Raw genomic sequence first — 6770 nt, 5'->3', positions numbered from 1 at the left:
ATTTTTCTTTATTTTAACCAACCTTCCCAGGTACCATTCTCGATGTTTCTCCATTGACAACCTTTGCAGCCAGAGCTCAATGCAAGTGTGTCTTTAGCCATTACTCACTCTCATTGCTAGCGATGCCCCTCCTTAACATTCACAGTCTTGTCTTTGAAAGCACTTGTCTATTCTTTATAGCTAGTTTTTTGGTTATAGGGATAACCAGCAATTCACAAGTAGATCACACTGCTTAATACTTGGCCTCAATGCACTTGCAAAGTGTTGCTTGTGCCATTACCCACTGAAGCTGCCCGTGGAGAATTGCCTGGGCATCCAGATCCATTCATTCCCCACACGCTTGTGCTGCAGACATGCCTTTCTTCTGGTTTTATCTTTGTCTCCTCCAGCACCATTGATAGGGTTTCAAGTTTAAAAACTCCTCCTTAATCTCCCTCCCTACCCTGCTGATGTGACATGTGGTCTGTTGGTGCTGAATGCTGCCTGGGTGATGGTGTTAAAACAGGCTCTCACATTTCAAAATTTCACCTGGAGTAAATGACGGCTTCAGGATTCATTAGGTGATCTTGGGATACTGGCTTGGGGTTTGTGCTTTTTTTTTTTTTTTAAAGGTTTTATTTATTTATTCGACAGAGATAGAGACAGCCAGCGAGAGAGGGAACACAAGCAGGGGGAGTGGGAGAGGAAGAAGCAGGCTCATAGTGGAAGAGCCTGATGTGGTGCTCGATCCCACAACGCCAGGATCACGCCCTGAGCCAAAGGCAGGCGCTTAACCGCTGTGCCACCCAGGCGCCCCGGGGTTTATGCTTTTAACATCGTCTTCTTTTCTGTTCTCGGCAGTATTAAGATGCCCCTGCCAGCAACTGCATTGTTAAAACCCAAGCCTTTTTAGCCAAATTCTTCCCAGAGATCAAGCCAACAGAAAACCCTGTCTCTGTGTTAATTTCTGCTCGGCTCAAACTTTTTGCTGCAGTGCTGAGAGACAGGAAGCCACAGGCTTTCAAAACACTCCAGATATATATATGGTTACCAATCTTTGACATGCAAAACTGTTAAAAATCTCAGCACTTACACCCTGGGGAAGTGCCGCTAGACTGGGAGGCATGAAGGCATTGAGAATTCACAACTCATTTCTCTGAAATGCCAAGAACAAAGCTGTTAAAGCTCAGAAAGCAGAGACAGGCCCTCCGAGGCGAAGGGCGTGCGGGAAAGCTCAAAATGGAAGCTCGGAGAGATGAACCAGGCAGCGCCATTTCCGCTTCAACCCGGGCAGAAAGACACGAGCCCCGTATCATGTTCTACCTCACTGCCCACAGTCTATCATCATATTGGATTGCCTGATAGGTGCAGATTCACATCGGGTATCTAAACGTAAATATTCATTTCTGTTTGTTTGTTTCATAAATCTTGAGGAGAAAAGGACACATTCTTATTGTGAAAGCTGCAGAAACACCAATAACAAGTACAATGAAACCAACTGAAAAACATAACCCTCATTTCTTCTCATCAAGTTACAGAGCACTGGAAGTTTCCACTCATGACATTTTTCCTTCTTGTTATTATCACCCAACTGTCTTCTCATTCAGGTCTGCTTGGAATATTGCAGTCACTTCCTAATTTTTCTTTCTCCAGCTCTTGCGGCCGCCAACCCTGAAAACCAGTGGATGGTTTATCCAAATACTGCTGTTATGATGTTGCTCTCCTGTAAACACACTTTATTTTTTTTAATTTTTTAAAGATTTATTTATTTATTTGAGAGACAGAGAAAGGGAGAGAGCATGAGTGAGGGGAGGGGCAGAGGGAGAACAAGAGAATCTTAAGCAGACTCCTCGCTGAGCGGGGAGCCCAACGTGGGGCTTAATTCCATGACCCATGAGCTCGTGACCTGAATTGAAACCAATGGTCAGATGCCTTAACTGACTAAGCCACCCAGGTGCCCCTATAAACACACTAGATTATTTCCTTGTTTTTAGGGATAATATCTAGACTCCATTTTTTGAAATTTCTACTTTCCCAACTGCCACTTATTTCTTAGTAGCATCATTTAAAATTGATATCTACAGTGTCCTCTTTTCTTTGCATATTTGATTCTGTACCTCACCTTCCCTCCTCTACTCTTAGTTTCTTCCCTTTCTGAACTGTTCACTTTCCATTTTTATCTCCATTAAATTATGCAACCTTAAACAACAAAGGCTAAATTAAAACCATAATGAGATATCAACACATAAGCACTGGAAAGCTAAAATTAAAGAAACTGAACATAGTGTGTATTGGCTAGAACGTAGCACAAACCAAACTTTCATACTCTGCGGGTAGATGTAAAATAATACAACCACTTTGGAACATAGTGAGGAAGTTTCTTAAAAAATTAAACACCCATCTTTTTTAAAACCCAGCCATTTCACCTCTAAGTATTGACCCAAGAAAAATGAAATGAAATGCTTACGCAAACGGTTGTATGTGAAAGGTTAGGCCAGCTTTAGTTATAATAGCCCTGAACTGGAAACAACCCAAATATCTACCCATAGATAAATGGATCAACAGATGTTGGTATATCCATGGCAGTGTGGAAATTATGAATGAACTACCAGTGCACACAAAACCATGGACGAATCTCAAAATAATTACATCATAAGAAAGAAGTCAATCTTACCAAAAAAGTTTATACTCTATAATTCTGTTTATACAAATTATTAGAAAATTAAAACAAACCTATATTGAAAGAAAGATCAGTATTGCCTGGAGAATGGGGGCTAGAAATTGATGGGGAGGGATTGGAGGGAAAAACTCCAAAAGGAGTTAAGGAAACGTTGGGGGTAAATATGTATGTTTATTATCTTTACTGCAATTACGGTTTTATGGGTATTTAGGTATGTTGAAACTCATTATTTAACTCATATATTTAAATACGTGTGGTTTAGTAGAAGTTGGAAACAATCAGTTAAAAATTAACACTAGGAACAATCATCTTATTTATAATAAACTCAGAGACTTTACTGGTCTAATGAATAGAAGACCAGAGAGAAAATAAGACAAAGAGTTAGGACAACCCTTCAAGTAAGCTTGACATTTTAGGCTTATGAACCTAGGAAGGCTGAGAGTCCACACATGGGGAATCTCTCCTAATGAGCAGAACCTAGCAAACAAACTAGATAGAATGACATGTTGTCACTGGGACTAGGGACCAGCACAGAAGGGTTTCAGTATCTTTGGCTAACAGGGAGTGCTAGAGAAGAGATGAGTCCTGACAGCAGGGACAGAGAATAGCTGCAGAGATAGTTGCAGGCCAGACTTGGAGCCAAGTGGTGCTGGACCAATCACCAGTCAGTCTTGTAGGACCATGATAGTGCCCTGGGCCACTGCACAAGCTGCTTCTAGGCTGCTTTATCCAATACCACAGAATTTTATAGTTATTTCATGACAGGAGCTTGTCCTTATCATCATCTTGGATAGGAGGCTTATTGGCAGGCAATATTCATAGGGAATGGACCACTTAGAACTCCCTCAGACCTTTGATGGGCTTCTCTTGTCATCATTTACATATAGTTACTGTTATATAGCCTAAAAACGAAGATATCCCAGACAGCAAAGCAGGAAAGGTTTAAAGGTATGTGGATGTGTAGGCAAACTTGAGGCCTTGTGGGGGACTTCCCTTACACATATCCCACAAATTTACCTACACCTTAAAATTCTACCTCCATCATGAAGCTTTTCCAGACCAATCTTCTGTGGCATTTTCCATACATTACTGCATTGTGCTTAGAGCCTATTAATCTCCATCATAAACCTTGAAAATGATTTCTTTCTCCTTTGAACTCCCCAAACTTATATTATCCATATTATTCATATGTTACTTCATTACATTTGCCTTACTGTGTTCTTTAGATGGGAAGACTGTGTCTTTTGTTGACAACCAGACAAGTGGACTATAAATTTGAATGAGAGAGGAATTGTAACCTTACAGGATACATATCCCAAATGAACATTATAGAATAGAATCACATGTTATTCTTCGTTACTAGGATGAGATGAAAAAAAAGAGAGAGAGAAAAAGTGGGGTAACAGAGGAAATACAAAGAGAAAAAGTTAATATCTGGTATTGATTACTATAAACGTCATTATGCACAATTTTTAAAGTTCCATTTGTTCTTCTAAGATTTCTTAATTAGATCTTGACATTGGGCTTTCTATTTCAACCATACAATCATTAAGTCAATCAGTAAACAAAAATGTATTACATTAATTAATACATAATACATAATAATATACAATCAATACTTCATAAAAATGTATTTATGAAATCTATTATATATTTAATATGTGCTGAACTACTATTTTGAATAACTTTGTAATCTCTTAACCTGACAATATCAAAGGTGCCTTTTCCTATCTGAACTGCTTCCTTCTGTAATACCCCAACCCTGCACGGGGAAGGATAAAGCTGCTTATCTATTTTTATAATTCCTTCCTTCCTTCCTATTGTCTACTTGCTTACCTTCTGTTTTCTTTCCTTCCTTCCCTCCTCCCTCTGTGCATCCCTATTTCCTTCCCTTTTTTCCTCCATTTTTTTTTTTATCCATGTTATGGGTTGACTTTTGTTTCTCCAAAAATATATCTTAAATTCCCAACCTATGGTGCCTCAGAATGCGGCCTTATTTGGATGAAGGGCCATTGCACATGCAATTAGTCAAGATGAGGTCAAATTGAAGTAAGGTGAGCCTCTACTCCAAAATGATTGGTGTCCTTGTAAGAAGAAAAGGCAGAGACACAGATGGATGGTGGCCATGGGAAGATCAAGGCAGAGATTGGAGTGATGCTACCACAGCCACGGAATGTCAGGGTCACCAGAAGCTGGAAGGGGCATGGAGGGATCCTCCTCTAGAGGCTTTGGGGAGAGCACAGCCCTGCCAATACCTTGATTTTAAACTTCTAGCTCCAGAACTGTGAGAGAATAAAAATTGGTGTTTAAGCCACCCCATTTGTGGTGCTTTGTTAGTTAGGGTAGCCCTAGGAGACTAATGCAATCCATTCTAAGTGTCTACATTTTTATCTTCCTTGTTTCCCCTTTTCTTTCTCCTCCACCATTTTTTTCATCCCTCCCTACTTTAATTCCTTTATGTTCTGTACAAATTTTCTATCTTCCCAATTCATTTTTTTGACAGTAAAGTTATTTGGAAATCAGGTTGCTTTCTAGAAACTAGATTAAGAAACAAACACATAATGGAATGGAATAGAGAAATGCAAGTCACCCACCTTCTGGGAACAGAATAGTTCCTGTGACTCCATGACTTGATGGAATAATAGTGTTGCACCATATGTATTTCACTTCTGAATATAGTTATAAATGGGAGAGGAAGACATAGAGAAATTGAGTGGTCCAGGAACCAGTTCCATACCCTCTCTGCTATACTCTAGGAACCCTGAAGAATACTATGTAAGACAATCACCCATGGACAAGAGAGCCTCTGTGAAAGTTCGGGTTTCTGGCAGGTAAGTTCCAGCACACGATTAGAACAAAAAATTCGAGTTTTAATGCATTGAGGAGGTTAAGAATAAAAATTTCACTTTGCCTGCACTACCTCTCTTCCAAGGTAGCATAGCTCAGTGCCAAGAGAGACTTTCTCTGCCTGTGACTTCTTCTGCCAGGAAAAATGAGAGCATATGACTGAAGTCCTGACTTGTGCAGCTGTGCAGAGCACTACCAAAGAGGTCCATTTATCTCTTGTATCATCTTGAGTTGTAAGATGAATGACTAGGGGGTAGGAAGAGGCTGGGAGAGTGGCAGATAGAACTCTTGGAGGGCATTAAAGATATGTGGACCCTATTAACTTCTTCACAGCCTCCTTGAAGAAGCCCACCCTTGAGCATCTGGGGATGCCTTGCCCATAGATTCTCTCAACTGGTCCATAGGCACTTCCACTGCTCTACACACCTCACCCTCCCTCACCCTATGGCTGGTTCCCTCTACATGATCCCAATGGCACTGAGAATGAGCTTTGCAGACAGCTAGCAAGCATGTGTAGAACACTGGACCAAAGGGGCGCCTGGGTGGCACAGCGGTTAAAGCGTCTGCCTTCGGCTCAGGGCGTGATCCCGGTGTTCTGGGATCGAGCCCCACATCGGGCTCCTCCACTATGGGCCTGCTTCTTCCTCTCCCACTCCTCCTGCTTGTGTTCCCTCTCTCGCTGGCTGTCTCTATCTCTGTCAAATAAATAAATAAATAAACTCTTTAAAAAAAAAAAAAAAAAGAACACTGGACCAAAGCACTGGGCTAGGGAAAGACCACAAACTTGACTTTTAGTTGCCCCTGTGGGAAAGCAAAAACAGGAGGCTGTCTATACATGGCCTGGTGCACAGCAATATTAAGAGAAGGCATACAAGCTTAATAATTCTGCCACCAGAGAAAGCAAGAAGCACAGAGGAGGCATAGCATAGAAGGTCTGAGAGAGCCTCAGAATCTCTGGCAGGGCTAGAAGTGAGTTAGTAAAAACTGAAGGAGGTGACTGCTATTTCAAATGGGAAGACAGCAATGCCAAACTTCAAGGAACATGGAAAATCAAGGAAACCTAAGAATACCAAAGAATCACAATAATCTTCCAGCAACCAGTCCCAAAGACATGGAGATCTGTGATTTATCCAATAAAGAGTCAAAATAGCCATCTTAAGGAAGCCCAATGAGGTACAGGAAGACACACAAAGACAATTCAATGAAATCAGGAAAATAATACATGGACAAAATGAGAAGTCTAACAAAGATAGAAACCATAAAA

Source organism: Ursus americanus, chromosome 1 (assembly GCF_024610735.1).
Source record: "Ursus americanus isolate L20-20 chromosome 1, mUrsAme1.1.p, whole genome shotgun sequence".
In the NCBI taxonomy this organism is placed as follows: Eukaryota; Metazoa; Chordata; class Mammalia; order Carnivora; family Ursidae; genus Ursus; species Ursus americanus.
This window is presented reverse-complemented; position numbering follows the sequence as displayed.